Below are 26,149 nucleotides of genomic sequence, written 5' to 3' on the forward strand. Positions count from 1 at the left end.
CAGGGAGCTGCTGCTGTGTGCAGAGTGCCGCTTGCTCCCTAGGCAGCCCCAGCCCTGAAGGAAGCACCTCGCATCCAAGAAAAGTAAGTCCGGCTAGGGGTGAGACATGCCTTTTTTGGGGGACGTGGTGGTCTTATCTTTTCCAAGAGGCCTACCTGTTTCTTGTTCTTCTAAGTGTTGCTTTAGAGTTGGGAAAAAAAATGGGTCAAATCGCCATCATTTTCACAACTCTTGCTAGAAGTCTCAGAAGAAGCAAACAGGCAAGCATGTAGATGCTTTTCCCTCAGTTTACAGAGATAACATGTTTGCTAGGGTAAGACATAAACGGTTTAAATTCCATAAAAATTGGATGGATGAGTTTTGTCCATTTGATTCTGGAAAAACTTAACACAGGACTTTTCCTTGTGTGCCTCTCTTTCAAACAAAGGATGTGCCTTCCCAGAGCCTCTGGATATACAGAAAGGTAGTGGCAGTATTGGCAACTTATGTATGCCAGCAGATTGTACTTTGTTTTTTTCTTGCTGCTGCATTTAATTTTTGTTTTTCCCAGAAAAGACTGCTTTTTAAGTAGTATTTTAAAATAGGAAAAAAAGATCCATTTTTTTTATCCATGTGTTTATCTCAATGGCTTTCTGTTGCTTTGCAACCCAAACTGTAGACATTCCTTTCATACCTTGTTTTAGCAGAGAGCAGGTGTTGGAACTTGCAGGTCACTTCACGAAAGTAAATTTCAGTAAGGACCTTTAGGTATAAAATAGCTGAAACAATGGTAGCCATATACTGAGTTACAGGTACGTGTCATAACAGATGCACAGTTATTGGTCAGAAGCATTTTGTTGGGGACAGAATGCAGGTGCAGAAAACTCGTGAAGTTTTGGTGGAGATGTGTCACCTAGTAAACAGTGAACACTAAATACAGGAATGCTGCTGAAAAACCACCAAGAAAAAACACTTGCTGCATGATCCTAAGTTTTCCCAAGACAGCAGAGCAAATTAGCTTCCCACAGTTGAAAGAGGAAGTTTCTGCTCTCCTCTTACCCTTCTCTCCTTGTGGCCTGCAATGAATTCCCTTTTGTTATCTCTGGTTTTCATCTTTGTTGGGTCAACTGATTTAAATCACTAAAAAATCAGAAAAGTGATTGCTAGAATGGTAGAAGAACTCTTCCAATTTAGTGAATTTAATCAACTTGTGGAAAGAGTTTGACGAGTGACAGAGCCAGAACAAAGGGTGAGGAACAGAACTGACTGGAGAGTAGGGAGAGAAGGAAGAGCAGAAAGAAGAAGGAGTTTGAATTTAGAAAGCAGTGGGATGGGAATGCCCTGTCACTGGCAGGGAATGGTTAGGTCAGCTCAGCTGTAGCCCGAGATGCAGTTCTAAGAGAAAGGAGAAAACCAAACAAAAAACTCCAACAGATTCTGTATTTGATTTTCTAACTGAAACAAATTCCGAGAGTCCAAACTTTAGCTACCTAGTCCAATCAAAAGGGATAACATCGGTTTTAACACAATTTGATAGATAAATTGCTATTTATCCAGGTGTGTGGTCTTGAGATTTTTGTGAAGCTTTACTAAAAAGTGAAAAATCTCTAAAATTCAGTGAATTAGCTTTTAACATGTCACTCGCAAAGGCACTGAAAATAACAAGAGTTTTAAGCTACTTCACGTTGCTTATTATTTTAAATGATGTTCCATATCATATTGTTTGCATGTGAACTATATTAAATTGAGGTATGTAAATGATATTCCTCTAGGACTTTTGAAACCAGAATGTGTAAGACAGCAAGTAATATTTAAAAATGTGAAAGCAGTAGAAAATAAAAGGCTACATGGAAGGATGATAATAAGAGCATATTGCTCTGTGCTGAGGAGGGAACATACTGATGTTGAGAGAAGATGGTGTAGTTTTCCTGGTCTTCTGCTTTTATAGAGGCTACTGTTGCTAGCTGGAAAAAAAAAAATCATCTGGTGATTGTAAATCTACCAAAGACTGTTCACAGCAGAAGAGAGACCACCTCTTTTCTTTCTCCCCTCCTCCTTCCCCTGACATCCATTCACTATGGAGTCTTAAGGTGGCTTTCACGGTCTCATCCTCTTGTAATGGAGGATTTTGCTGTGTGCCTTTGAAAGAGATGTGTACAATCAAAATTCTCTGAGGATTCATTTACGAGACTGTCACACCTGATAGTTCTGATGATTGTTGTGTGGTATATTTGCTACTTTTACCAGAATCAATCCCTCCCTCCTGTTCTGCCTCCTCTCCATTTTATATCTCTCTCGGGAGCTGCAGAGCAAAAGGTGAAAATGGAAATGCTTGGTCATCATACTCTCAGGCTGGGGTAAAAAAAAATCAAGATGTAAACAAAAATATTGAGAGAATCAAGTCTTCATCAAGTGTGCATTATGCTGATACAGTATCTCAAATTATTCAGAGTTAGCTGTGCAGTGTGATAGGAAGAGGAAATTTAGGAAAAACCTGTAATGAAGATGAAGCAACCATAGAAAAGGGGCGGGGGGGGAAGAATCAGTAAGACATTATTTCCTTTCCTCCCCTGTAAAATAAGTTTCTGTCTGGCAAAATGATCTTGTGAATGTATGGGAACAACCTTTGCGTGCAGCCTTTTGCAGAAGGTAACTGTGAACAGGAACCAATGTAATGATGCCCAGCAAACATACAAGTCTCATTTTCTCCTACCTCACCCAACCTGTAGCTATTTATACAGGCACATTAAACATAAGGTCTTCCCTGACTATCAAACTGTAAGTTTTAAAGTATGTTTTCTTACTAAAAACTACCATTCTGATTTGATAGTGTCTTCTACCCGGTCACTGTTACACTTTCAGAGGTAGGTATACAAGACAAATGAAGGTGATGAAGAATCATGTCCATTGACTGTGATGAGGAATAACATTGTTTCAGCTGTTGGTTGTTAGCAACAGTTTTGACTTGAAAAAGCATTGCCAATGGCTTACCAACATGCAAACGTAAGGGCAAACACCATCTCACTGGCAAAAGAACATAATTTTCTAATACAGGCATGATGGGCATCCCTGCATGAGCTGCCCTGGGGTGATGCCAAAGTGCAGTCCCTGAGAGGGAGTCAATTGTGTAGCTGTGAGTGAGCTGTGCTGTGCTGACCAGGGCCGGACCAACAGGGAAAGATACCTCCTGTGCACAGCTGGTTAGTGATTGTGGGAATGGAGCCTTGGTTTCTCCCATATTCTGTGCCTTTTCGGTTTCTGATGTGCTTTGATTATTCTGTACCCCTCTGCTTGTTCTTCACATAGGGCTCGTCGTTGGCTGTCTCTCTTCACATAAAAACTTTTGTCTGAGTTAGCATGGTATGAAATCCAAAAAGTAATGGGCCACCTTCTCTCTCGGCATGTATTGTCAGGGGCCAATTGCTATAAAATTGGTTGCGAATTTAGAAGGCTTTTTCTTCATAAGTCTATGGAAATGAATTGTTATAGTTCAATTATGTTTAAAAGATCTCTTTTGGGTTGTTAGAGAAATTTGGCTTTAAGGCAAAACTGGCTTCTTAGCAATGTTGACTTTTTTGTTGAAACCAAAATCATAAAGGTCACAGAGCTCAGTGCATCCTGGTAGTTCACTGAGCAGAAAGTATCTCTTTGAAAAGGCAGCAATGAAGAAGCAGAATACATAGAAATTCCAATAAGACGTTTTGTTGCCTCTGGCTGTAGTTTATTAAAAAGTACAAAACTAAACCTTAAAAGAGAAAGACAAGTATGATTTGCCATTATTTGTTGATCTGACTTTGTGTGCAATTAATATTCAAACAGCGTTCATGGAGATGGTAATGATTTTTGAAAGTGGTTTTTTTTTTTTTTGTGGTATTAACAGCTCATCATCTGAAACTTATTCTTGAAAGTGAATTACTGATTATTTTCTTGTTCACAATACTCAAGTCATTCTGTCAGGAAATGAAAAAAATGTTGTATGACTTAGCCGAATAGTTGACAGTAGCACAAATTGCAAATGGATAATAGTGACACAGAATTGATATTTCAATCTGTATGCTGAAATTTATTAATATAAACTGTATGGATAGTACTTAGGAATCACAAATGGCTTGGGAGATTTAATGGGATGAATCCATAAGAAATATTAGACTGTGACTAGAGTTTTGTGTATCACACTTCTGGTTTTCATTTGGCCAAGTATAAGTCTTGTTATTCATCCAGTAATGTTTTTTGCTGGTCAGTAATATAAGGTCTGCAGACTGTACACCAATGAACCACTTCTAAATTTATTTTCTACATACTGCACTGTAAATTTTTAAGAATGTTCAGGGCTAACTAATTTTATGAAGCAGAGTATTATGGCCCGCTGCAAAGGAGACAGACTGTTTTATTTCACAGAAGCAATGTTTAATTTCTTTAATCTAAATTTGTTACCATTCTGCATGAGATGGAGCAGAGCACCTTAAACATATGTTCAAATACACCCTTAAATTTACTTGGAATCAATGGGATTTAAAATGTGCTTTATATGTCTGGCTGATGAATCAAAATATGTGCTTGCCATGCATTTATAGAAGATAACTATGCAGGGTCTGGTCAGCCAAGAGCTGCATGTCCATCCTTTCCATTGGGAGACCAGGTATATTCCCTCTCAAGACACATTCAGCTCCATATCAGGGCCACACCATATAAGTATGATTGTTCCTTTGTCTGAGCAGGATTGCTTCTTCAAAGAAAGAAATGTCTTAGTTAAGTTTTTTTAATGCAATACTGTTTATTCAGAAAAAAAAATACAAATGAGTAATTTCTTCAATTACTGTAGAGACAGCAGCAGGCACTGCCTTGTGCATTATTTACAATTCTGCTCCTTTAAGTTCTTTACCTCAGGGAGCTGAGTGACTGCTTCTCAAGTAGCTGGTTTGCTTTATACTGGCTTTTTGGTTGTCAGATGGCATGGCTACTTGGATAGGTTACCATAAAACAAGGAAGGATGTGTGCTTGTGGTGTGGTAGCTACTTCATGCATGTTATCTCAGGGTATCTGTGAAGAAACTTCCGTTTGCTCTGTCTTCAGTAGGAATAAGCTAAGATGTCTTCCATTTACTGCAAAATAAGAGTGATCATAGAGACAATTGTTGCGGAGTAGCTAACAAAGTGTAAACCTGTACTCGCGCTAGCTTTACAGGTAATTTCTGTAAATATGCCCTTCTAGGCAGGGGTTGCCAAACTGTCACCTAACTACTCTGTTGTGCGATCTGAGAACCTCTCAGCTACAGGACTTGGTTTCTAATTGGTTGTTTCCCTCTGGCCCAGTCCTTGGGTGGTATTTCCAAAACTAGTTATAAAAACCTTAAAAGGGACTAAAGTTTCAAAATTCAGAGTTCTCCTTTGAAGACACTGAGCATTTTTAGCTGCCACTGAAGTAAGCATTCTAGAGTGCCTAGCTTGGAAAGAAATATACTGGTTATGTGAGTATTGTATTAAATATATTGGGTTTAGGTTTTCATCATATCATTGACTTTAATGATCTTGAGATCTACTCCCATTTTATCCTACCTCTGCACAGGAGAGATTACTTGTTTTGTTACTTGCCAAAAGACATCTCTATTTTCAGTTTGCTATCTGTTAAAAAGCAAAAGCTTTGGAATATGTTTTGTTTATCTACACAAACCAATGCGATTCCCTCCATTTTTCACTTTAAAAGTCTAGTCATTGAAGGTCTACAGAGTTCAGAATATATATATATGTACTTCCTTAAACTACTGGTTAGAAATTGCTGTTTTAACCAAGTGATATGTTGGTTCATATGTTGGAGGAAGATATTCTTTTCCATATTTCTCTTTCTGTGAATTGTGAATAATATCTTGGGTTTGGGGCCACTCCTGTTTAACATCTTTATTGATGATCTAGATGAGGGGATCGAGTGCACCCTCAGTAACTTTGCAGATGACACCAAGTTGGGTGGGAGTGTTGATCGGCTCGAGGGTAGGGAGGCTCTGCAGAGGGATCTGGACAGGCTGGAGCGATGGGCTAAGGCCAACTGTAGGAGTTTCAATAAGGCCACATGCCGGGTGCTGCACTTGGGCCACAACAACCCCCAGCAGCACTACAGGCTTGGGGAGGAGTGGCTGGAGAGCTGCCAGTCAGAGAGGGACCTGGGAGTGTTGATTGACAGCCGGCTGAACATGAACCAGCAGTGTGCCCAGGTGGCCATGAAGCCCAGTGCTATCCTGGCTTGTATCAGAAATAGTGTGGCCAGCAGGGACAGGGAAGGGATCTTACCCCTGTACTCCGCACTGGTGAGGCCGTACCTCGATTACTGTGTTCAGTTTTGGGCCCCTCACTACAAAAAGGACATTGAATTACTCGAGTGTGTCCAGAGAAGGGCAACGAAGCTGGTGAAGGGTCTGGAGCACATGTCGTACGAGGAGCGGCTGAGGGAACTGGGGTTGTTTAGTCTGGAGGAGGCTGAGGGGAGACCTCATCGCCCTCTACAGCTACCTGAAAGGAGGTTGCAGAGAGCTGGGGATGAGCCTCTTTAACGAAGTAATAAGCCAGAGGACAAGAGGTAATGGCCTCCAGTTGCGCCAGGGAAGGTTTAGACTAGATATTAGGAAGCATTTCTTTACAGAACGGGTTGTTAGGTGTTGGAATGGGCTGCCCAGGGAGGTGGTGGAGTCCCCATCCCTGGAGGTGTTTAAGAGTAGAGTCGACATAGCGCTGAGGGACATGGTGTAGTTGGGAACTGTCAGTGTTAGGTTAATGGTTGGACTGGATGATCTTCAAGGTCTTTTCCAAGCTAGACGATTCTGTGATATCTCTGGTAAGGATGATGTCCTTTTCAATAAAACTACCTGTTAAAATCATCCTTATCACTGCATAAATGAATTACTTCAGTTAGTATAATCAAGCTATGAATGTAAGATTAACCTGTACTCTAATCTCTGAATTGATAGAAAAATGTAGCCCAAATAGACAATAAACAGAAATTGGCAATATGGAGAATTGCCTTAAAATAGCCTCACAGTGTCTTAGGATGAGTTTTTTTTTTAAAAAAGAATAGTTATTAATGTGATGAGAAGAGAAATACTGGCAGCAAGAGTTCTCACTTGAAAGCAAACCTTAAAGAAATAGTATATTCAATAAACAGAATTATAAAAGTTCTTTAGAGCAGAAGGAGGCCTAGTTTTGGGGTTTTTTTTAATTTTATTTAAGTTCTGAAGAAATCTATTCTTACGTTGTATTAAGAGATGTTATGTGCAAAAACAATTAGCAGAACTGCACCCAGAGTGCCAAGATGATGTATTGTCCAGACACATATAAGGCAACATTTAAAAAGTAAGGGGGGGGGGGGGGAAATCAAGTCATGAGTGGCAAAAATCAGATCTCAGCACCAGCCATTCGTAGCTGTCCTTGAGATAAAGAGTAATGGGACAGGGCCATGTGATGGCCCTTTGCCTGACCGGCTAAAAATAAACACTGTACACACTCCATATGCATCTCTCCCTTTAGTGTGTGGGAGGGTAGCAAAATCTACAGAGGAACAGATGCTCTGCTCTTGTCCCTTTCACAGCACCCTCCCAGGCTCTTATCCCTGCCCCTCCGCTCAGTGAAGCTACATACAAGTGAAAGGCCTCTGTTTAATTCTTAATCCCTACATGATGGGAGCAGGTCTGTGGATGTAGCTGAGGATTAACTGGTCCTTTAAAATAATGTTAATTTTATCTATGTTTAAAAATATCTGATTCAGGCTTTTATATAAAAGTAAAATAAATTAAAAAACCAAACCAAAATACTTTATAGATTTATTTACTCACAACAAAAGAATAAATCTCACACCTCATGGCTAATAAGAACAATTTCTCATTGCTTTGTTAAGAATCTTGCCAGTGTAAAGAAAAAGGATCAAATATTACTTCAGGGAAGTACTGTGCTATGAAACTGATTGACAGTAAGAATACCTGAGTGAGTAGAAGTATCACAGAAAATAAAGGAAAGAAAGATTCTTGTTCTATTCAACACGGCATATTCCATAAGAAGTTCAGATTTCTTTATCAAAAATTTGTTTGTTTATAGTTGTCCAGCATTCTGTTTTTCATTGGGGGTTGCTGGGTTTGGTTGAATTTTTTTTTATCCAAATTCTTTGCAAACTGCCAATTTAGCATCTAAGGTGATGATTTATGGTGGAAACTTGCTGACCTTTGACTGTAGGAATATAGTAAACGTATTTTAGCTAGGTACTCTGAAGGCTTTGAAATGAGTATTGATGGTTATTAATGCAACATTCTGTGTTTTGGAATGAGATTAACAGTGGCACTTCAGTTGAAGAATTTTCCTGGTTCACATCACATTACCCTGAAATTACATTTGAAATCTCTTGATTGCTTTGTTTAGCCTTTGGGCAGACATTCAAATGCTAGTCAGAAACATTAAGGGCTTGTGGCATAGGTGTAGGGATTCAGTGGCTGTGAAGTACATCATGGGGTTGATTTTTCTCTTGACTTGAACTAAATCAAGTGAAACCTCTCTTAAGCCAGAGGTATTGCAGCAACGCAAAATGAGCATGAAAGGATAGTCAAGCACAGAGACTTTCTGCAGGCTGTTTCCTCTTATTCATTCATTCATTGCTTCAACATGTGAGGAACACAGAAGCCAGGTACAGTGCCAATAGGACATCCATCATGATGGCAGAAAGGGAATGAGGAAGTACCACTGCCCTGCTTCCTCTGCTAAGCAAATACAGATCTCTCTCTAATTACATAGTCTGATTTCAGATATGTGTTATAGATTTCCAAAATATATGTTAAAGGCTGCAAGTTGCAACCATTATAAATTACTCCAAAATGAACATTTTGTGGTTTCATCTTGTAAATAAATATAGTCTGCATATTTGACTTATAGTAATATTTTGCCTTGTTTTTGTAAGAAAAAATATGCATATGCAGCTATTGTTATGTGGTTATATTCAATAACTAAAGTTAAATTTGTGCTACACATTTTTTAAAATCTCAATTTTAAATGTTTTTCAGGATGTCCTTTCTCCTAATCTACTGTGTCTTTCACAGCCCTTTTCCTCTCACCATTTCTAATTCACCTGTAAAACATGAACGTCCCTCATCCTCTCATCTACCAAGTCACTCTGGGCCATTAGGGTCCATGTTTTCTTTGCTTTTGTCATAAAACTTTTCCTGCATCCCGGTGTTTTGGAGCTCTTTTCTGCCCTCAAATCCTTTTTTAAGATTTATGTTGATCTTTGTCCTGGTCTTCCCTTTGTGCTTGTGTCAGGATAGACTCTGCTGTCCAAGCAATTGCTCCTAGACCCTCCTAGACCCCTGCCCTTCCTCAGTTCAAAAGAAGTGCTAACTAATATGATAGTGAAGCATTCAGTCAGATGAGCGGCAGGCTTCCTGAAACGGCATTCTCTGTGCAGTGTCTGTTAGAGTGACTCGCAGTGACAGATCTGCAGCGTGGAACAGAGCCAGAGAATCCATGAAGAATGAAAGATGTCCAGGCTAGCTAAGCAAATTGGATTGTATAGGGGAAAGATTGAATGTGTGAGAAATTAAGATAGACTGGTTTTTAAAAAGGAAAAAAAAAGTGCAGCACCATTGTCAAGTGTTCTGTCAATCTTAATTTCTTACAGTTTTAACTGCATTTCTTCCCTTCTCTGGCATCTCTTAGGAACTCGGTGATGATGATACCAGTTATCTGCCACTACTATATTAAGGAGATGTTTCTTCCAAAATTATAAAAAATTATGTCATTCTCTTATGAGATTTGTCACTAAGCTTCAGAGTCATTGTGGTGACTCGTAGGGCTAAGCATTCCATAAAGCTGTTAGTGCAAACTCTGAAAACTTTTTCAGATGGCATGTCAAAGCTTATCATAGACCTTGATATGTATGAAAAAATCAGTCTGTTGCGTCGAAATTCTGCATTCCAGAAAGGCAAATCAGTACAGAGTCAGTGAGGAGAAAGAGTATGGTGGTCCATGGGATTAGAAGTGTACAGTGTGAGATTAGAAGCATAATTACACTACACAGTGAAGTACGATATAGAAATAATTGATCTAACCACCACTAAACTATTTCCAGAAGTGAATTAGTACAACCACATTAGTTTGGTGTTGAGTACATGTTGAGGAAGACTCGGCTGTCTTGGTGATGGGGCACATTGGTTTGAAAGGAATGTGCTAACATATCTATACAGCTCTTAGAACCAGGGGCATGCGGGTATAGAGTGTCTGCAGTGTGCTGTTCAGATTGGCATGATGTCCCAATCAGCTTGAACTGCTTCACGTTGCATACCATGTTGTAAGATGGATGTGCTGTAAAAGAGCTTGACTTGATTAGCCAGGCAACATGAGCATTAACACAAGATAGGATTTCTTTCTCTGAATGTACCACCAGAGAGGTACAGCTCTGTTTAAACTAAGGGACGGTGTTAGCAGAAGAGCGTAAGTCATTGACTGACTAGGAATGCATTGAGTCTAAAAATCAAAAAGAATTTTCTGCTAGGTCAGAGACAGTTTGAGACTGCCACCTGATCAAGTAGTTATAAAAGGGGATTTGGTCAGTATCTGAAGAGGATTAAGTGACACGACTGCAAGTGTAAGAGTGGGTCATTTGCAGTGATTCAGGAGTTCCCTTCTAGTCCTATTTTCAATTCTGTTCAAGTGCCAGAGTCAGCAATAAATTCCACTATTGAATAGTCTGGGAAGAGCAGGATCCTAATTATTCTAACCTTGTGGAGTATTAATTGGCTCTTATCTTTGTACATATATTTCAACTGGTGCATCTATATATATTTCAGTTAACAGAGTTGAGGGGTGAAAGGAGTGGGTTCTCTGGTAGCCAGAGTATATAACCTTAAAAATGTGTAGGGAATTAGGCTTCTTCAGTTGTACTGTTAATGAAACAATTTTGTTTAATCTTGATTCTTTTTAAATAACGGTGATAGAATCAGGGAGATCCTGGTCAAATTTCTAGTAGAAATATGCCAAACAATATACATCATGATTTCAGTCATTCTAGTCATGAGGACTTGAGAACTGCTGAATTCAGCCAGATGAAAAGTCCACCTAACCTAGTATCCTGTCTTAGTAAGTAGATACTTACAGAAAAACTGTACGGAGGCAGTCATACTTACAGTGATTTTTCCATCATCCTCTTCTAGCCTTCAGTGGCTAGGAGACTCTTTTGTGTAATAGTTACTGCTGACCTACTGAATAGTACTGCTGAATTCATGAAGTCATGATTTTTTTTTTTTTTGATCCATGTACGGTTTGGGCCCTGCAATATCTAATGAATATGAGTTTAGTTTATTATTACCAAAAAATGTGCATGCCTTCTGACATTTGTATTATGAAAACTAATGAATAATTATTCCCAGATCACCTTTTTCATAAAATTAATGACTTAGTACAGCTCTAGCATATCCTTCTTCAGATATTTTTCTAATTCTACCATAACCTTTTTGATAATGAAATGACTAAAACTGCATATAGTATTCATAATGTGTCTGTGGCCTGAATGTATCCAGGGCAGACTTCTTGTGTTTGTTCTGTTATTTTTAAATAATTCCTAAGTTTCTGTTTGCTTCTTGAACTGCCAGATGTCTTCAGATTTCTTTCCTGGGGATACTGACTAACACCCCATGTATATATGTATATGTGTATTTTCCCTTCCTCTCTTGATGTGCATTACACTTACTGACACCAAATAGCCTCTGGCATTTTATCATCCATTCAGTATTGAACCATCCTCTGAAGCTTTTCACAGCCAGCTTTGGATTTCCTCATCCTAATAGTTTTGTGTCATCTGATTTATTTTTTTTTTTCTTTGTCTCATTATGTTTGTACTTTTCCATATCATTTATGAATATATTGAAGGGCCCAGATCTCTGTTGAGCCTATGTCAGTGAATCCTGATACTTTCTTAGTGTGAATATTTCTTTATGAAGAAAAGTATACAAGCAATATCTGACCTATAAAAATCACTCATCCTTTTTTCCTTCTTCCTGAAATGAATTTTTACCATTTTAGTTTCGTTGTTTATTTACTGCGTAAGTAGATGTGTTTTTCATTCATTTTCATGATGTAGTTCTGTTTTTCAAAGGATTTGTAGGATAACAGGAAAACAACAGAAATTCACTGCTATTTGATGATTTAATTATTGTATATGTTGACTTTAATGGCTCTAACATTTTTATTTCATCAAGGTATGGGATTCTGGCAAATACTGACAATTGAGAGTGATTGTCAGGAAAAAGTATATAAAAGAAACTGTTCTTTTTATTTTTTGAATGTTAGCATGTAAAGGTTGTCTTTGACTGTCTGCAATCTTCTATTGGCTTAATCCACTATGCTTACTTATTAAGCTATGAATACCTGCAAATCCTTTAAAGGATTAACTGTATCTGCCTGCTAAGCTTTCCAAGGCAGTTAAAAATAACCGCAGGCTGATTCTACTGACACACTAAAAATTGGACCTACTCTACATTTTATGTTGTATTTGCTGCTGCTTTGACAGATGTAATAGTCTGGAGGTACTTAAACCTTCCATGAAGATTCAGGTTGACCAAGTGCTCTCAGACCCCTGTTATAACTAGCAGCTGCTTTCCCTTACAGCCCATAGAGAATCAGCATTGGCTTTGTCTTATAAAAACTGCCAGTGACCAAGAACATAGAAGGTGGAAAAAGAAATTCAGCTTAAACAAATGCGTGGAATAAAGGTATCCTTCTCTGTAGAAAAGGCCATGACTTGTGCAACGTGGTCTGACCATTCTTGCAGTGCAGTCCTTTATGTATGGTATGGCTCTTGCTAGCTGCAGTCATTGACTTCAGAAAATGTGGATCTCTTCCACATTTACAGAATTATTGTTATATTCTAATACAGTATGAGCATGCAAGCTGGATGCTGCTAGATATTACTAGGAAGGGAGCCAAAGAAATGAGATTGACTCTAGAGGAAGCCTCACAAGGAATGCAGTTTCTCTCGGTGCTCCAGAGAGTGCATGAGACAGCAGTACATTAAAATGTGTACTGACTACCTATATGCTCTATTATTCCTGCTGGCTATCAGGGAAGAAGTGTTGGCTTTCACCTTCTTCCTAGGTCAAAGAAGTTAAATTGTGGCATATATAAAATGGAAACTTTGAGACAAGGTTTTTCACTTTTCATTGTCTTTTGCCAGATGTTTTCTCTCTGAAGTCTTGAACTGGTACAACAGAAATTTCAAGTTGTAAAAGGGTATCATACATGCTGTTTTCTTGTTGGAAAAGGACAATACTTGATGTGGATCCTTCTTTGCTACGGTGGTTCCTACCTTCCTTAACAGATTCTTTAGGTTCCTGCCAAAAAGCAGAAGTTAGAGTGTACATAACAGCGGAAACTGGTTCTAGCAGTTTTAAGAGCTAAAGGAATATAACATGGCATAAAGCTACTTTGCTCCCAAGTGATAGGCCTCAGGCTAAATAATACTTAGGTAGGTGCATGAATCCTGCATTTTTTCTGAGATGATGAAGGAGGAATATTGGAAACCAAATGCACTGAGATGGAGGTACTCACAGAGGGCAACTCTGTCAGCATCCCTTATAAGGAACTCCTGACTGTAAAGCGATACGTACTTGGGTCGTGGCTTGCCAGCCACCTGGTCAGAGTGTAAAGCACTGACACGAGTGCAGAAGGAAAATTGGATTCATCAGTGTGGATTCAACTGTCAGTCCCAAAATAATGTTTTACATGGAAAGGCTGCTAAACTTCTTTAGAGTTTAGCTATTCTAGGAGCTAAGTAGTTGTTACTTAATTATTATGCTGTTTGGCAGGGGAAGGGCTGTAGATTTTCCTGCTCTTCTAAATATGTAAGCAAACACTGCACAATCCAAGCTGAAGGTTCTGTCTTGGATGTAATAAGCAGTATAACTCCATTAACATTAATATGTGCTACTTTATGTCTAAAATACTTCTGGGGACTGATTAAAGTTTGTGCTGAGGCAACTTCATACTGAGCTACATCAGGAGATCAGATTATCCTTTTTACTAGTTCAGCCTAAGGGAAGTCAACAAAACTTGGAAGAGCGATAACATTTTAAACTATTTTTATAGTCAGTGTCTGCCCATGTATGGCCCTAGCTGACCTGAGCAAGTGCCACGGTTAAGCAGATACATTGCTTGTAATATTTCAGCAATGTCTTTTAGAACTAGTTGCAGAATTTCTACAATGCATTGTATTGCACTATGCAGGCAATAGACAGCATGGACTTACCAGTTAGATTGTATGGTTCTACTTATTTCAGTGCTGATTTTTCTAATTAGGCATATACTGCTTAATGTGTGGGTTTTATCTGAACTTCACAAAAAACTGTCAGGTTAAATTTTACTCGACGTATATTTTGGAGGGGGAAAAATGGACTTTTACAAAATGCAGTTCCTAATATAAACTATTTAGTACTTCGGTATGCATAGAAACTAGCATTCTTATGTTTTAAATAAGAAATCGTGTGGAACCCAAGCTTGTCAGTTCTTTGCCAGAAACCTGCTGGTTCCCTGCCAGCTCATCTACCCATCCACTTGGCAGGTTGCCCAGCCTTCCAAAAGCTGCAGCTGCCTCTGTGTTGAGGATGGCAGCACTTCCAGGGCTGCAGGCTCCAGAGCAGGCGGCCAGATGGACTTCTTCTCAGGTACCACACAAAGGGTCCCCATCGGCGTGGGGTGATGTGCTGCGCAGACAGCCTCCTGGCAGGGTGGTAGACTAAGGAACCTCCAGGTCTGGAGATGTTCTACCTTGTGCTAGCTTTCAGTAGTTTTCTAAGACATTGTTTTATAAGTGGACATCCTATTCCTGTCACTAAGGAAGACTTTGTGTCTGAAAAGAGGGATGTATGCATTTAACACATCACTCTGTAGCAGTACTGCTTCTAAGGTTCATGTAGAAATGACACACAAGACCACAGCATGTCTAGAGGAATGTTGCTTTTTAAATTGGAATTTGGCTTTTGACAGAGCATTGGGTTTTGTTGGGGTTTGGGGTTTTCTTTTTATCTTAACAGACATTCCTGTTTCTCCTACAAATATCTAATCTTATTTTAGATTCATCTAGACCTCAGCAATATCTTGTGGACTAACATGCAATTTTTTAATCAGTTGGATATTCATGGTATTAATATCCTTGGTATTAATAATGTATTGTGGAAGGACTGTAATAATAAATAAAAGCTGATAAGCTTTATGTTGATGTGTGCATGGTTGTTGACCTTAACAGTTTTTCTCCTTTTTAGTGCTGAGAACAGTACAATTTAATAGCACAGAGCAATGCTAGTGAAATTTTGGAGATTGTAACTCTTCATGTTTGTATAAAAGTGCTAACCATTACTCAAACAGCTTAATAAATAATAAAAGCACACAAAACAATTTTGCTTTTTTCTGATTATTCTTTAATAGTTCACTGCATTTTAAATAACTTGTTAGAAACCTTATCTTACATAACAGAGCTCTACTCCAAAAATAAATCAATTCCACAATAGTAGGCATGGTTGGAGAAGAACTTCCTTTTCTGCTCCAGCTATTGCCTGTAGATTGCTACTAGATGCCATATAAATAAATAAATCTCTGGTTTACTGAAGTTAAATAATTATATTGAAAGAGACATGTTAATGTAATGAAGCAACTGTGATACACCAAATAGAGTGTTGCCTGGAGACGATACTTTTTTTTGTAATTACCCTGAAGGAAATTTAGTGAAGAATTTTTAATGTAATACACTAGAGCATAAGATAATTAATGCTTCTTACCATTAATTTGTCAAATAGAAATATAATACTATAGAAGATGGCATTCTGATAGATTTTCTCCAGGTTAGTAACTTTTTCAGCAACTTTACTTAATAACTTTACTTCATACCTTGCCCCACTAAAGTTAGTAAGTCCGCTCCTGAAGTTCCTAGTTGGGTAGAACACTGGTTTCAGAATCTAGGTGGATAATCATTTGCTTATATAGCGTTATCTAGCAGTGGAAGAACTGAAGAACCAAATGATGCCTTCTTTAATTGGACCAATGGCTCATCAAAATCAGTACCAAAGGATAGAAGCACTATAATTAAAAAAAAAATATATATATTTCTCTTCTGTTTCTCAGCTAATACAATAAACTGGGCTGGAGAAGGTTGGCCTTGTGCATTCAGGAGATGCTTCCAATGAGCTGTCCAAAATGAAACCAAGCTCAGTTGATGTGCCTCTGTGCTAGTCCAGTTCTATGTGTATTGAAAGCATTGGAGCTATGCTATAATAAAATCAGAAGGAAATAGACATAAATCATGCACACTGTTTCTCACTGAAATGATGACAAGTAGTTTCTCTTTGATATTTATAATTCTTTTGCACCAGTCAATATAAAAATTTTGGTAACGTTTTTCACAACAGTTACAGATGAAAAGTAGGTGCCTAACTCCATTTCTGCTTACAAACTTAGCAACAACATGCTTATATAAAATAGACTATGATGGTCATATATTCAGCTACATACTGGCATAGCTCCAACTGCATATCTGTTGACTTCATGAGAATTTAGATACAGACTTAAAGTTAAGCCCATGCTTAACTGCTTTGTCAATCTGTCTCTCCCTCTCTCATAGCTCTTAATATCGTATCAAATCTATGAAATCTAGCTCATGCCAACAGACAAATGAACATTCAGCTATTTCTATATGTTTTTTGTACCCAAAACCATGGTTGATTTATTCCAAGCCCAAAGAAAAGCCTGTATCCACTGTGACTTCCATAGTGGTATTCTGTGGGTGTGAGCGTCTGTGTGTGTCTGTTTTCAAAGGTGATGTATGTGCCTCTTGTCTAACCAAAACTTCTGTAATCAGACTGCATTTCACAACAAATTATTTCTAGTGAATCTGCTTCCAAACTCTTGCTTTTTGTGGTAGATGTAAATGAAGTTCTCTTCTTTTGTGGCTTTTGGTTTAAATCACTTAATGTTTATCACAGTTATTGATACCTGTTTTTCATTGTAGTTAAAAATGTTTAGAGCAAAATATTACTTTAATAATAGTAGCAAAGATTTAGCACAAGAGCTAAATTATAGCCTGAGACTGTATATGAGATGACAAAACATAAAAGTTATTACACAAAGGAAAGTATAATAAAGTTATGGCTGTAGGCAGTGGCTTTAATTAACTGTATAGGCTTTTCTAATACTTAATAAACTAAGAGACTTTACCAGAAGTGTAACCTCATATTTCTGTGATTTATGTGCATTCTTCCCCAAAATAGCATTCATCTACAATAAGATTTAGTTGGGCATTTATGCCTGACCAAACTAATGCGTGTGATATTAGACTGTCCAGAGAGCTATGGATATATTTAAATAAAAAGATTTGTAAGTGCTCCAATTATTTTGATAAATCAGTAGCTAAGTGACAATATTGGCATAGATTAGAATGAAAAAAATATTTTAAGCACACATTTCCTTAAATTTTAGTTCCTAAAAAATTTTGACAGCATGTCCATGTATCTCTTCATGTTTTTAGTGTTTGCTAGATGTAATGTGTCCTGTAAGGCAAGGGACAACAGAATCAAGAAATAAACATCTGAGCACATCACATGTCCAATTAACTCTGGCAAGGCTAGTAAAGTCAAGTGAATATCAAAGCAGTGCTGTCTGGAAGCAGCTTTGTATTTTAGATCGTACTGGAGGTGGCAGGATGCTAGCTAGACAAAGCAAAAATACTCCAGGCAGCTGAATTTTCTGCATCCACTAAGACCATCTTATACCCTGATGAGGTCACAGCACTACAGCATTTTCAAGTGTCAGATCTCATCTCTTCACTGTTTCTAAGCGGCAGAGAGGAGGAGGGAAGCATTCCCCTCACAGAATGTAAAATATGTGCTAATGTCATTACAAGGTAATGCAGTGAAGCAGAAACCACAGTTAACATCACACAGCCTCTCCTCAACCACCTCCACCACGTTTGATTATGACAATAACCTTCAATAGACTTCAGTGCAACAATCCTCAGGCAGAAATTCTGGTGATTGTCTAATCCCAGGACCTATGCATGTTAAAAGTAGCTTTCCTTTTTCTAGCTCTTGACACATGTAGTTATCCTGTGTCCCATTTAATGAAATGGAATGATTAAATGATTGCTTTACTGGTCTGCTGCATTCATTCATGCTTGATACTCAAAAATGTGGGTGAATTTCTCAGCTTGAGTATTGCAGTGTCAATCTAATGATACTCCTTTGGCAAAACTATGTGGGATTTATCTTGAGAATCAATTCCACGACCTTCTGACTAGAAATCTAAATTCTTCACTGTATGTTTCTGCATAGAAAGGAAATACATACTCCATTTACTTTATGTAACTCAAACAACACTGTATTACACTTGGAAGTTGTATAGCTTTGTCTCTTCTCACTCAAACCTATTTTGCAGTCAGGCAGTATCCTCAAGTAAAATGCTCACTTTCCATTTACACTTGAGTAATGGAAGAAATTTTAGACATATCAAGTATTACACAATATTCACTATTATTACTGTTGTCAACATTTGCAGCTCATAATAACCTACTTTTTTAGTTGCCAGAATAGTCAAACATAATAGTTTGTTAGTTCTAATACGGGTCCTAAAACTAGAACAAACAGCTATCCTCAGCTTTGGGATGGAGGAAGGAATGTTTCTTTGGGAAACAACGTGAGAATTGGGCTTAGCTTGCATCTCGCAGCTAATTTGCAGCTGACAAGCATTGGAAATTTCCCATCACTTTTCTAATATTTCTATTTCATTGAAACTAAAATTATAATAACCTCATCAAAATTTTCCAAAGGGAGATTTCTCAGGTTTAGAATGGAATTTCTGGTCTAGAAAACAGAAACACACACAATGACTCAGTGGTTAGGTTATTAAATGATTAGATTCGGAGTAGGGAGCTGAAACTGTTTCCCCTCTCCTAATTCCACGTTTGTATGCACTGCATGTTTTGAATCTTTTCCCTCTGCAACCTGAAGAGATCTGAGTTTTGTTCTCACATAGAGGCCAAAAAAAGTAAAAACTTCAGTAAGTCAGTAGTGCCTGTTTTCTAGTTAATCTTAGTGTTGGTCCTATCTTTCCTGACACTGAGAATTTAACATGGGCTGAGATGAGTACATTTATTTTAACTGTCAGGATGGTCTCTGGGGTCAGGGAAGGGAACAAGGAAAGAATAAATAACATGGAAGATTGCTTCTACAGAAAACTAAAAATATCATTGTGCTTCTGCATTTCTCTAACTGCATCAAAACTTGATCTTCTTGCTACAATTTTGGACACAAATAGAATTTAGCAAATGGATATATGCTATAGATGCAGCACAGGCATATGCTGACATACGATTACCATATGTCAGTCCACAGTGATTCTGTAGCTCCTTGAGACATGTTTCGTTCTTTAAATAGCTTTCCATCTTTTTAGCATTTTGGAACATGTGACTATTTTCATTAACTTTTTTTTCTCCTTCCTTTGAAGCCACATGCATTTACAACTAACTTAGGCAGAAAAGCTGATAGAAAGAAGCTAAAATAGTTTTCAGAGATTACTACTACAAATACATTTGGATCTTGAAGAGCCAACATGAACTATTGAAACCAAATAAAATCTACATTGATCTTTATAAGTAACGAAAACATTATATGGAATGGGATTTTTGTCCTGAATGCATCCAGGATCACATACAATATTTTATTTCTGGTATGTAACACAGCAAGTTAAAATTAAATAAAAAAAAAAAAAAAAGAGAAAACCTTTGTATTTAATCACATATCATTAAATACTGAGGCCTTGACTTGAACTGGAAACTGCCTGAGTCAGAACCTTACAGTCTCAGACAGAAAAGAATTCCTAGCTGCCAACAGGGTATTTCCTGATGGTTTTCACAACAAACAAACAAAAAAACTGGATATCTTCATATGATCTGCAGATGTGCAACAGGAAAGCATTTAGATGCAAGTTTTGCAGAGGCCTACTATTTTAGGCAAATAATAGATAAACAAACCTCCTATCTCTTAAAAAAACAACTCCATGAGAATAATCTTAACATCTTTCAGCAAATTGTGAGACACACAAAATACACTCAATCTTATGTTCTTAAATTCCTAAAAGTTTTGGAAGAAAAAATACTTTAAAGAACTTTTAAAAAAAGAAGGAAGCATAATGAGAACATACACAAAGATTCCTCTGCACTGTGTGCAGGTAGAAAAACTGTACTGAACACATTCTTTGGCTTTTGCAACATCTCATATAGGCTTTATCATTTGTATGATACTTCATTTGTATGAAATCATGAATCATGATTTCATTAAATACTTCATTAAATACTTCATTTCTATCTTTAGTGAAATAAGAATTGCTTTATGCTTCTCAAGAGAGAAACCATCTCTTTCTGAATGTCTGGAGAAATGCTGAGAATAACTGCCATAAACAAGTAATTAGTGAGCATTTACTTACCTTTTCTGATTGATAGATTATTCCTGCCTGGAGACATAACATAATTTCTCAATAAACTCCAGCTTTCTAACTGTTGCAATACCGAGGACACCAAGCATTAGACTTTGCTACAAAGTGTATGTATCAGCTTAAGCCAGCACCAGAAGAATTCTTAAGACTGGACTGAAAGAGCCAACGTTTACGCAAGGCCTCTGATTCAACACAGGTACATTCACTTTCTGTTTATGCATCTCAGAATGGGTCAAAGTGCTCTGCAGTGTAGAAGGGCATAAAGTAGCGCTTGACATGTTGGACATAAATACATATGTCATGCAGACATCTACTGTTCTGAATAACTCAGTTCCTGCTTGTGCTACAAGGCACTGATGTAGTCATAAAATGTTTTAGAGAACTGATCCTTTTGCTCTTAACTGAGTAACACTTGAAATTTTGCCCCTCTGCAAATTAAGGATTGGGCCTTAGTATACTTCTGCTGAAATAAAGGCTTTTCTGTCAATTTGAGTGTTTAAGTGGAAACCAAAGTTCCACTAGCTAGCCTTCTTTACAGGAGGGTAAACAACCCAAAACATATGGTGATATGTGTATAGTTTTCCTTCCACAACCACCTTGATTTCTGGAGTAATTGTAATGAGCTTCAGCAAGGCCAAGTGCCAGGTCCTGCAGTTGGGCCACAACAACCCCATGCATCGCTACATGCTTGGGGAGGTGTGGCTGGAGAGCTGTCTGGAAGAGAAGGATCTGGGGGTTCTAACCGACAAGCAGCTGAACATGAGCCGGCAGTGTGCCCAGGTGGCCAAGAAAGCCAACGGCATCCTGGCTTGTATTAGAAATAGTGTGACCAGCAGAAGTAGGGAGGTGATAGTCCCCCTGTACTCTGCACTGGTGAGGCCACACCTGGAGTATTGTGTCCAGTTTTGGGCACCTCAATACGAGAGAGATATCGAGGTGCTGGAGTGAGCGCAGAGGAGGGCAACGAAGCTGGTGAAGGGCCTGGAGAACAAATCCTATGAGGAGCGATTGAAGGAGCTGGGACTGTTTAGTGTGAGGAAGAGAAGGCTAAAGGGAGACCTCATCACTCTCTACAGCTACCTGAAAGGACATTGTAGAGAGATTGGTGCTGGTCTCTTCTCACAGGTAATTAGCAATAGAACAAGAGGGAATGGCTTTAGACTGCAACAGGGGAGGTTTAGACTGGACATTAGGAAAAAATTTTTCACAGAAAGAGTGGTCAGTGGAATGGGCTGCCCGGGGAGGGGGTGGAGTCACCATCCTTGGATGTGTTTAAGGGTCATTTAGATGAGATGTTGGGGGATATGGTGTAGGGGAGAACTTTGTAGAGTAGGGATGATGGTTGGACTCGATGATCCCAAGGGTCTTTTCCAACCTGAATGATTCTGTGATTCTGTAACTGGGTGTGCAAATTTCTTCTGGATGACACCAGAAGGGAAAAATGACAAAGATGATCTAAAACCATTTTTTGTTACATATCCTAGGGAAACCTTACATGGCACAGTTTGGGTGATCCCTGGACTTAAACCCATTAACAGAAAAAGATAGTGGTGCTATTATGAGAGCCAGATGGAGGGAAAATACATAATAATACCATATGCAAGCAAAATCAGGGCAGCTCTAGAATGAGGGAAGGGGGAGGTAAATGATGCCATGAATGAGTTATCAGGTACTATAATGTGAGGAAAAGATAAGCACCTCTTTTCAAAAAGGGGAATCATCGAAATTTGTTGAGGATATTGTGGCATGATTCCTCTAAATCCTTTATGCTCCATTGTTCTCTATGTTTCTCAGTGGTACTCCCCTGCTCTCAGTTTTGCACCCGCTTGTTCTCTCCACATCCTGGTGTTGATGAGATCCTGTCTGTCTAAGCTTGTTTCCCAGGCTCAGCATCTCTGTTTGACTGTGAGCAAAGCTGTCACAGCGGTAAACGCTGTCAGAAAGATATTCTGCCTCTCTTTTTTGGCCGTGAAATCAAGGTGTAAGAAGGCCTTACTCAAGGTATTTTCCTGCACTGCTACTGTGGCTGCAGGGTGAAGGCTAATGTTCCTCCCCTGTGTCACCAAGCAATGCAAGTTTCAGCATCAAAGTGAAGAGCAGGATCTGAAACAAGTAAAACGGTGGCACTCAGAAACTGCAGGAGTGAGAAAAACTGGAGGGCTTCCTTCTGCCTGGGAAGTTTTTATGTAGACAGTGGAGGGTGGTGTGAAACATACCTGCATGAGACAGGTGAAAGGGGAACTTGCTGCTTCCTAGAAGTCCTGTGCTTGAGGAAGTTTTGTGAGATAGCTTTACTTCAGGGAGTTTCAAAATGTGTAATGGAGATGGGTGATACTGGGCCATTTCCCACCTGATGCAGAATAACCTCCGTGTGAGAATATACTGGAGATGTGAGGAGCCTCAGCACCAGCTGTTTATGGCTGCCAATCTACTCCTGCTGCTCCCTGTGAATTGCTAAAGTAAACACAGCCTGGGCTGGTTTATTCACTGCTCACAGACAGAACAAATACTGGAACAGTTTGTGATGCACCATAATTCTCCAGGAAATTATATTCCATAGCGCTCTGAAAGCAAAAATACTGTATTTAAATGAGATTCACAGCAGTATATTTTATTGACTTTGAGAGACAAATTCAGAAAAAGAGGATTACCAAGCTGAGACTAAGAGCTGCATTCAACACACTCAAATTTACACTAGTTTACATTTTAAAATAACTCCATCTGTAGGGGGAAAATAGTACTTAAACACGCTTTACGTTATTGTATAGTGCCACCTAGGGGTTACAAGCTTTTAAACTTTAGAGTGGCAAGGGGTAGGAAGCCCTATTAGCAGAGAAAGTATTAAATTATTTGTATTTTGAAATTTGCTAGGAAAACGAAGTGCTGCTGAGATTTCCATACTGTTGTATCTGGCAAAAGAGTTGTAACTTTCACAGCTCTTTGGAGCTGGCCATACTCTTTTTCTCTTCCATAGTCTGAGAGTGATTGGGGATGTTGCAAATCCCGATTTTCTCCTCTACTAGCTAGGTCTTGTTCGTATGATCAGTGCAGAGTTCATCTACATCTGCTGCTGCAAGGCTGGGTAGGAGATTGTTGTCGTGCTGGTTTTGAGTCTGCAAAAACTTTTAAAAAAGAGCCTTGAAAAATTTGCTTTGTCAGGCCAAAATTAGAGAGGAAACCCCGGCCTACTTTTATGTAATTCTAGTCAACTAACGGAAGGTGCTGTACGGGGGAGGAATGAGATGCTGGGACTACTCTCTCTGTGTGAGCAGAAATGCCTTATTCCTCCTGACACCTACCCCCCTCCCCTCGCACATTATAAAATACAGTTGGCTCCTTTTGGCTTCTTTTGATTTAGCCTAGAAATGGGCAAAAGAGACCTAGAAAAATCTGCCCATCTCAGTACCATGTTTGTTTTTTCAAACTAAGTTTTGGACTAAAGGCCTGAATTGTGGTAATTTCTTCCCTGAAAAACCAGAACTCCAGGAGAGGTACTATTTTAGGAGAAGTGGTTTTTTCACACACTTTTTTTATTCACTCAAATGGTATTTGATTTCATTCTGCATCTTCCACAGCAGATGGCGTACCTGTCTTACTGAGACCAGAGACCCTTTCTGTGATCTGCTCACTTGGTGAGTTATACCTCAGGCAGAATGCAAATTAGACATATATGTAGTCAAGACACTCTCTCCTCTGTCCTTAGAGAGAGGTAGTGATGCTATCGCAATATTTTGGAAGGAAAAATGTCAACGTTTTTGATTGCATGACAGTGTGCTTGAACTGTAATAAAGGGCAGGTATCTCTTCCCTTCCTTCAGTACACTTCACAAACATAAGCAATTAAGATTTGATAATTAATAAGGGGGGGAAATACCTGATTTTATTTGTGTTAAGTTGCTTTTTTAAATCATCCACACTGAAAAAAGAAAAAAAGGCCAGCTGACAAAGATTGCCTTGTCCATCCCTTAGAAATAGAAAAAAAGAATTATGTTGGAACTAAAAGCCACAAATATGGCAAAACAATGCTGAAAGATATATCAAAGATTGCTGTAAGTACCCCTCAGGTAAACAAGCCCTGCGGTAAAATCATAGCATGATGGGTCAAGCAAACTCCTGTGACTGTGCTCTGGATGTCATGGTGTAGAAGGGACGAGAAGCTGGATACCAGGGCTGCCATACTTGAAGCTGAATGAGCTTTGACAAGGTTGTTAAAAAAAAGCTACAGCAGGGAATAGTAGATTGACCAAGGTGCCCATCTTGATGCGGCACGCTCCGGAACAAGCAGGCTGCTGCTTAGATACTGGAGATAAACACTGTACCGAGCCTGAGAGAGGGGGAGCGTACGTTCACATCAGGGCCACGTTAGACATTCTTGCTCTGTCACTCGGGGTGGATTTTTGGTGACTTTCTGCTTTTGATAAAAGTCAGAATATGCAGTTACACTAGTGGTACAGTGCTTTTGCCTTTATAGGGTCTATTGCTTACTAAAACAGCACGGGTTTTACACATATATATGTGTGTGTGTATAAATACACATATAACTAAATAAAATGCATGCATGCATAAATAATTACACTAGTAAATAAATACACATTAGAAGGACTTTATTGGCAGATATTCTCTAATACAGATATGGCCTAATGATCTGGGCCAGCAGCTATTTCTTACAAGATACAACAAATTCAGAGACTTGGAATAAGATACTTATGAATAAAGATTGCAGGATTCTCTCCTATATATAAAAAAGCAAGTCTGAAGATCAGAATTCAGTGAAGAGGAATTGGAGAAGCGGTGATTAATGGAAGTCATTAAACATAATTTGGAATATTCAGAATTTCAGTTACAAAATAATCATCCTGCTCTTGAAATTCCTGAAGTAGTGTTTCCAGAATCTTTCATTTTGCAGGGCCTGGCTCATTAAAAGCTGTGATGGTTTCAAGGTGTTCAGAGCTGGTGTGTCTAAAAGTGTGTTTCTTTGTTTCCAACTGTATCCCTCCGTTAAACAAAGGATCACCTTTCCTTACAAATCTTACCTCTCTGAGGTGCCCGACAGTAGAGGTAGGGAAAACACGGCAGCTGGAGGCCTACCACAGGGAGACATCCTGCTTCCATTAAATCACTTTTGCCATTGACTTCCCGAGGACAAATTTCATCCTCAGATCTGGTCTTTCTTGACAAATGTCCACCTGGCAACAAGGTCAAAATCATGTAATGCAGAATCTGTTAATCAGTATTGGGTGGATCCACACTGACTTGTCACAAGGAGAAAAACAAATCAATGTTTAACAGGAATAAATGAGGAGGGGGGGGGAAGTCTTGGAGAACCACATCTGAAGCAGTAATATGAGAGTGTTCCCATATTAACAGATGGCAAAATTATGGAAGCGGTGTCTTACAGGAACCCCATTGTGAACATTTAAAAATCTTAAATATTTATGATGCTACCAATGTAATTCAACCCACGTCTGGTACTTTAATGACAAAGATAATGACACCAGTAACAAATGCTAATTGGAGTCTTCAGTCCGATGAGGGTTACTGTGCCCCCCAGCGCAGACTGCGTGAAACTGGGCTTCCTCGGCTCTCCGGAGGGGCTGAGCCGGTGCTCTGACATGCACCTGCAGAGGAATTCGGGGTGCGGGCACGGGGGCACCTTTTCGCCGTTAATCACTATGGTGATGA

This window comes from Strix aluco, chromosome 1, assembly GCF_031877795.1.
Source record: "Strix aluco isolate bStrAlu1 chromosome 1, bStrAlu1.hap1, whole genome shotgun sequence".
Classification (NCBI taxonomy): Eukaryota; Metazoa; Chordata; class Aves; order Strigiformes; family Strigidae; genus Strix; species Strix aluco.